An 8,582-nucleotide genomic window follows, 5' to 3' on the forward strand; every position below is an offset into this window, starting at 1 on the left:
AGTATTATTGATAAACATCAAGCTATCGGCAATAATCCCTTGAAATTTAAAACGTCTACTCCAACGGTGGATCTAGAATTCCTTTAAAACCGAGGGTTATACATAGCTTGAATATAATGCACAAAACCTTCGAGGTTAGAAGGAAAACTAAAATGAAATCCTGACGGAAAGTGACCATTTTTAGCTAGTTTTTCACGGTCTCTATCTTTATTATATGCAATTTGTGTGATAGAAGGATTAGCAACATTTAAAGTTTGTTGGACCATATTAGAACCCCCAGCGGATCCATCAGGAGCGACACTAGCAGAGGCGCCGCTAGGATTATCCATCTTAAGACCCGCTTCCGCTAGAGCTATAAGAAATGGTCTTCCAACACACCTGCTCAAGTGTATCGATAAACCACCTGTCCAACCTTTCCCTCCACCGGATCCGTGATTGAAGAATGATTTACATTTATGACACTGTGCAAGTGCTTTTTCTTTATCATAAGTCATGAATTTCCAACAAGGACTCTTTCTAGGACGGTCCACCTTAGTCATATCCCGAGTACTAGGTTTAGGGGAAGAGCCGGCTCAGGGCGAGATGGTGTACGGAGTTGGAGCCACATTCGATGAACTAGTTGGTGTGTCTTCTAAATCTAATTCTTCTCCTTCTTCTAATTCATCATTTTCATATTCATCTAAATCAATATTACCATAAGCTCGTTCATTAGCCTCATTTTCTAATTCATGATCTTCACCTCTAGATTCATTAGGAAAAACATCAATTAAATCGGGGGGATTTTGAAAATCAGTTTCATCAACATGAGTAAAATCTTCTGTATTTTTTCTAACACTAGGTCTAACTTTATGTTTACCGGAACTACCACGTTTAGGCTTACTACTACTACTACCAACAATATGCGCACTAACATAATTCTTCATTTGTGACAATTTTTTGGAAGCCATAATAGATAATTTTACAATAAAATAAAATAAAATAAAGTATGAAAATTAATTCAAATAAAAAATGCAAATTAAATGCAAGAATTAAATAAATAAGAGATGGAACGATTGTACCAAACATCTTCGTAAAAACAGACGTAACCGTAGTAGATGTTGAGATTGAAACTTGAAATTGAAGCTTCAAAGTTGCTCCAAAATCCAAATCTTCCACAATTCACAAAAAATAAAAAATAAACTTTCACCACAACACTTGAAGATAATAACAATATTAGAGAGAGATAGAGAGATTGTTGAGAGAATTGTGTAAAAAAATGAATTAGAATGGGACTATTTATAGTTTAGAATTAGAGTTAAAGTGTCTTAAATGAAACTTTGGGGGGGAATTAAAGTTAGGTTGGGTTGGGGGGGATTTACGGGGGGGGGGGGGGGGGGGGAGATGGGTGGGAAACGGCTCTATAGTAGTTGGGGAAAGTGGGAAAGGGGAGGGAGCCGTTGGGGTGGGACCCCTCAATGGCTAGAAATTAAAAAAAAAAATTATTTTCGCTGGGCAGATTTTGGATAGGGCGGGACGGACCGGGACGGGCCCAAGTGGGATTTTTAGGCTGGACCGTCCCGTCTCATCCCCTATCCCCCATCCCCTCAAGCCCAGTCCCCCTAAAACGTAGTGGGCTGAGAAGGGTCCGTGACGGGCTCGGGTCGGAATCGGGACGGCACGGGTCGGACTGATCCCCCATGACCCCCTTAGATGTCTGTAAGATCAGTTTTAATGGAATTACGTAGGGATCTCAGATGAATCAAGGATTCTTTCTGGCGAGAGTAAGTCATGGTTTCAAACTTGTGGTGTGTGTTCATGTGTCTCTAAGAAATTGTTGTGCGAGTAACGGCCTTAGAAGATATGGGAGAAAGAGTTAGCGGAATCAGAGTATTTTATCAGTTCAGAATGGGTTATGGTTGTGACCATGTTTCAGAGGATTCGATCAAAAGCAGTTCGTTTATTCATGGATCAGTTGTAAGGGAAATGCGAATACGGGTATATGAGAATTGGAGCTTGAGCTAAGTTTAGGGGGTTGTGACTGGTAATGTCACGACCCAACCCGCCATGACTGGCACCCAACTAAATCCTAGTGGGCGAACACACACAAGATATCAATTCATTCAAGTTTGATTTTATATTAACCAAGTCAAACGATTATACTCATTCACGTATCAAATAAACTAAATAAGTCATGCTATAAAATACTGAAATACGTGCGGAAGTTCTAACTATTACAAAATCCCCAAAATCCAAAAGTCATCGTACATGACTCTAATCTAAAACATGTCTAAGAACTGAAGTCTAACAAATAAATAACCATAATGTCCAGAGTACGAAAAGACATCATAGCAAGAAGATCTTCGGGCGGCCTGGCATGGAAAGGAGCTCACCCTAAATCTGTCAGCAAACGTCCTCCACGCTAGATGTGAGGGCGAGTAGCAGTCTCTGTATCACAATCTGTACTCAAAAGAATGCAACAAGGTAGTATCAGTACAAACACTATGTACCGGTAGATATCATAGGCCGACTAAGATTAGTATCATGCATATTTCATCAAATCAATAGAATAAACAAGCCAGTCAACAGACATGTATATCAATAGATCACAACAAATCAATCAAGGATAATCACAATCAAATCACCAAGATGTCAAGAATCACAATCACTAAGCCACAACGGAAATAAGTTTCCCACAATAACCTCGCTCGCTATACACACATGCTATCTGATGTCATCGCTCAGTAGTCATGACCTGCAGGGGACCCATAGTGTCCATGTACCACTCATTTTGGAATACTCCTCAGACCCGAGCATAAACCTCAGCTCCAAAACGAACCTCGAACGCGGGACATATCAATGTACCTCTCGTTTTTGAAACTATCCTCGGACCACGAGCCCATAGTCTAGGTCACACCTGTGCCTTTCCATACCTCTTTACAGAACAAAGTTCCTTACCTCTCAATATCAATACTCAACTCATCATTTCATGTCACAATACCATCGAGAAGATTAGATCAACTTCTCATCACAATACATCTACTGCAGATTCAATCACACAGGAATAATGGCACGGAGCCTACACAAACACTCAATTCGCATTCACATAGGAGTTTTAGCCACATAATAGCATGCATGAAAACTAGGCATGCTTTCTTCTAAGGAAATCACAATACATACAATCAACTAACCAAAGGCTAACTCTAGTAGACCGTAACCTACCTCAAAGTAGAGCTAGAACAATGCAAGTCACTCTGTTACAACCTTTTTTTCCTCAAAGCCTCAGAACGCTCAAAGTCTAGAAATAAAAGGCTCAATGAGTCACAATACTCAAATCACAACTACCAAAGCAAGAATGCCCTTCCCTTACCCCATTCCCAGGGGTGGATGATTTTCTAGGTGATAAACAACCTATCAAGGCCCTTAGTAATCATTAATCATCAATTTATAACAACATTCTATTAATATTCCCCTTACAAGCATATTTATGGTCAAGACACCATTTTTATAGAACCCTAGGTCCCCAATTACTTATTTTACTAAATGTTCAATTTTACAACGTTAGTAACTAACCAAGGCATTTAGATGATAACTAAGCAATAATAACCATAACCCATCAAGTTTAGAAGGTTTATTAACATTCTAAGGCTTATATTTTCATTTCACCATTAAAGACCCACGAAGGGGATAACAATAAGGAAGGAGAATGGAATGATAGAATGAAATCAATGGAACTTACCTCTCCAAAGTATCTTGCCCTAGCTTGAAAATTCACCCTAGGTGCTTGTTGGGAAGTGTGTTGGTGTTTTGTGAAAAGAGAATATGATAATAAGTATATAAAATTCGGGCTACTATTTTATGTCGACCGCTACAGCGGTCAAGTGATCGCTATAGCGTACCACCACGAATCCGCTATGACCGTTACAGCGATTCATCCACCGCTATAGCGGTGCCGCCATAGTGGCACACTGCTCGCTGTAGCGGCAATCGAGAAAATGGATGGCCGCTGGCAGCGGTCCAAGTACCGCGATAACGGTACCGCCGCAGCGGTACTCCCACCGCTACAGCGGTACATTTTGGGCAGTGAGCTCGACTTTTGTCCAGTTTTTTCCCCTATCACCCAACATTTCACCTGAGGCCTCAAAAACACAAAACAAACATGCACATATACATAAAGACGCCCTACGAATTCACCCGTGGCCTCAGAATTCCCAACGGAGTTTTAATTTTCTACGTCATCCCTCGAAGGACTCAAGACCATCAAGCAACAACCACAAACAAGTAAAATTTCAGCTCATAAGCTCTCACGATTTAGTTTCTACTGGCTCGTTCTACCCTTGGAAAGGTTACATTTGGTGGGATGATCCTACATTTCTCATAACGACCCGAAGGGTCATTACACCAGATACCAATTAAAACACCGTTCATCCCTGAACGGACAAGGGTGAGAAATCTAGGGAGAAGTTACCTGACTCGGCGAAAAGCTGAGGGTATTTGCTACGCATATCAGATTCTATTTCCCTAGTAGTTTCTTCCACCGGACGATATTTCCACTGGACCTTCATAGAGGCTATTTCCTTGGATTTCAACTTGCGAACATCTCTGTCTAAGATAGCAATGGGCTCTTCCTCATACGACAAATTCTCATCTAACAAAATCGAATCCCAACGGATTATGTAGGAACCATCATCATGGTACCTCTTCAAAGATCGACACATGGAACGCCGGATGAACGCCTGATAGACCCGGAGGTAAAGCCAACTTGTAAGCCACCTTTCCCACACGTTTAAGAATCTCCAATGGAACAATGTACCCTAGATAAGTCAGCTTCTCTCTTCCCAAACCTCATCACACCCTTCACAAGCGAGACCTTCAACAACACCCGCTTCCTTTCCTCAAACTCACCGGGGGACTCGCGGCCTACATACTCATTCGCCTACTCAAGGCCGGCTAGAATCTTGGCTTGAATCACCTTCATATTCTCTAGGGACTCTCTCAGAAGATCGGTGCCCCAAGGCCTCACCTCGAACGCATCGAACCATTCAATCGGAGACCTACACCTCCTTCCATACAATGCCTCAAATGGGGCCATATCAATACTCGAGTGATAGCTATTATTATAAGCAAATTCGGCCAAAGGAAAGAATTGATCCAAATGCCCGCCGAAATCCATCACACATGCGCAAAGCATATCCTCGAGAACTTGAATAGTCCGCTCAGACTGCCTGTCAGTTTAAGGGTGGAAGGCTGTGCTAAGATCTAACTTCGTACCCAACTCCTCGTGTAAACACTTCCAAAACCTGGATGTGAAATTGGTGCCCCTGTCAGACACGATGGAGATAGGAACCCCGTGGATTCTAAGCACCTCACGAATGTAGACTTTAGCCAATTTCTCCGCATCATAAGTTATCTTCGCCGAAATAAAGTGGGCAAACTTAGACAATCTGTCAACAATAACCCGATATAGAGTCAAACTTCCCAGCCGTCTTCTAAGACCCACCACGAAATCCACGGCTATTCTTTCCACTTCCACTCAGGAACGGGCATCTTCCTCGCAAGCAGTGTACCCCCTGTGTTTCGATGTTCATACTTTACCCGTTGCATCCGTACACCGAGCAACGAACTCTACTATATCACGCTTCATCCCAAATAACCGTAAGAATGCTCTCAAATCACGATACATCTTAGTCACACTAGGATGGATAGAATACCTCGAACTATGAGCCTCTGTCAGAATGGTCTTGATCAAGTCACCTACACGTGTCACACACACTCACCTTTTGATTCGCAGCACGCCTTCCACATAGATCACGACCTCTTTCGTCCTCACCACACACCTCACGTATTTTACACAACTTAGCATCCTCAAAACTCGCTAGCCTTAATCGCTCAAAAATGACAATCGAGCCTCAACACAAGCCAACACCCTGCGTTAGAAATATCCAGCCTCATAAAAATGTTGAGCCGCAGTCCGAACGTCTTTAGCCTGACGCTCAAAAGAATGAAACGAGCCTACTTCCCATCCCAGCCGACTTCCGCCAAAGCGCGCCTACTACATTCGCCTTACCAGGGTGATACAAAATGGTGATATCATAGTCTTTCAAATAGCTCCATCCATCTCCGCCGTTCAGAGTTCGCATCCTTTTGAAAGTGAAAACATGCTACAACCGCGATTAGCTGTCCGTACACCTTACAATGGACACCATGCAAGTAGTGCCTCCACATTTTCAATGCAAACACCGCCATTTCCAACTCTAGATCATGAGTAGGATAGTTCTTCTTCATGCACCTTCAATCGCCGAGAAGATAAGCAATCACCTTTCTTTTTCCCGCATCAAAATAGCACCCAAACCAACGTGAAGCATCATAATAAATAATAAAATCCTTGCCCTCCACGGGCAATGCCGTAATCGGGTGCCGTAGTCAACAATGTTTCGAGCTATTGAAAGCTCTCCCTCCACACTCGTCGACCACTAAAACGATACCCTTTTTCCGAGTCAAACGAGTCAAACGAGAAGTCAGAGGCAAACCCTTTCACAAACCGACGATAGTAGCTAGCCAGACCCGCAAAACTATGGATCTCAGTCACTGATATGGGCCTAGCCCATTCTCTGACTGCCTGAATTTTCTGAGGATCCACCGTAATACCCTCTTTTGAAATAACATGCCCCAAGAAATACACAGAAGACAACCAAAATTCACACTTGGAGAATTTAGCATACAACTCCTTCCTCTCGCAATACCAAAGCAATTCTCAAATGTTTCTCATGCTTTTCCTTACTCCTAGAGTACACCAGGATATCATCAATAAACACTATTACGAAAGAGTCTAAAAAGGGCTTAAACACACTGTTCATCAAATCCATGAACGCAGCTGGGGCATTAGTAAGCCCGAACGACATAACCAAGAACTCATAGTGCCCATATCTGGTCCGAAAAGAGATTTTAGGAACATCCTCTGCCCGAATCTTCAACTGATGGTACCCTGACCTTAAATCAATTTTAGAGAACACAAAGGCTCCCTGTAACTAATCAAACAAGTCATCGCATTAACGGGATACTTATTTCTCGACAAAATACCTTATTCGCCGACGGTAATCAATACACATGTCGCATAGACCCATCCTTCTTCTTAACGTATAACATACGAAAGCACCCCCAGAGAGGCACTTTCGTGCGAATAAACCCTTTACTCGAAGATCAGAATCGCTCTTCAACTCCCCGAGTTCATGAGCCTGCGCCATCCTATAAGGTGGGATAGAGATAGGACGAGTCCCTGGGTCTAAATCAATCCTGAAGTCAATGTCACGATCCGGTGGCATATGTTATAGCCCGTATTATGTACGTTGGGACATTCCGAGCTAACCATGAAAAGTTAAGGACAAGACCATTTCGGGATACGAGGTTGAGAATTTTGACCTTCGATTTTGTTTTAATGCACAAGTTGCATATTCATCTTTTCATTGGTATGGAATGTTAAGGGTAAATTTGGAATAAGAAAAATTTGGGGTTGAAAGCGAAATTATGGGAACTAATGTTTCATGAAATATGAGGCCCAAAGTGAAAATTTGGAGACCTAATTTTCATGAAATTAAAAGCCATGTGGCCATGCACATGACTTGTGGGCCATGGGCCACATGGAAGTATAATATAAGTTACAAAGATGATTAATTAGTCATCTTTATCATTCTCCACCCAAGAAACTTCAAGAAAAATAGGAGAACAAGAGAGGAGGGTAGTATTCGCCAAGTATGGCCGAAATTGACATGAGAATTTGAGAAAAAAGATATTTTCTCCTAGGTTTTCAACTAATTGAAGGTGCTAAACAACATGGAATAATTGTAGAGCAAGCAAATCCTTGGTTCATGCAACCACCAACTCTAGTCAAGGAAGAACTAAGTGGAAAAGGTAAGGTTCAATCTCATTTTTCATGTTATGGATGGTTTATGTGTGTTGTAGTAAGTAGAAATGGATGAAATTCATGAAAACATGGATATTGGTGTGTGGCCGAATATGTGTGTTGTGTGTAGGAATGAAGAACTAATTTTATTTAGTATGTTTTGATTGTCATTGTACGAATTCTATGGTGAAAGTGATGATTTAATGATTTAAATGAAGTTGGAATGTTTGTAGGTTGTTGGAGAAGATAATGTAATTTTAAGATAATTTGTATTATTGTGGTTAATGTTGTTATTGTGTGAATGTTGATAATAGTGAATTTCAAGAAAATGTGTTGTTGATGTTTCTATGGAAATTGGAGGGTTTCGGGTAAGGTCGCAAGTTGTTTGGGCGTATGAAATATTGTAGGGAATTGCTTAAAATGTTCTCGAATATTGTTTGAATGGTTTCGGATTAGTAGTTGAACGTACGAATGTGGAGTTTGGTTTGAATGTAAATAGTTGGATTGAATATGTGTGATGTTGTTGAATTATGTAGGAAAGTGTAGTTAATGTTAGAATGCATTTTGAATTGATTGTTGATGTTCCTAGAATGATTGTTGGTATTGTTGTTGATGAATTTGGCGAGTTGAATTCTCGGGTTGTTGAATTTATGGGGAGGTGCTGCCCAAATTTATGTAGATGAAATGTTAACTTAAAAATTTGGGG

This window comes from Lycium ferocissimum, chromosome 11 (genome assembly GCF_029784015.1).
Source record: "Lycium ferocissimum isolate CSIRO_LF1 chromosome 11, AGI_CSIRO_Lferr_CH_V1, whole genome shotgun sequence".
NCBI classification, from domain to species: domain Eukaryota; kingdom Viridiplantae; phylum Streptophyta; class Magnoliopsida; order Solanales; family Solanaceae; genus Lycium; species Lycium ferocissimum.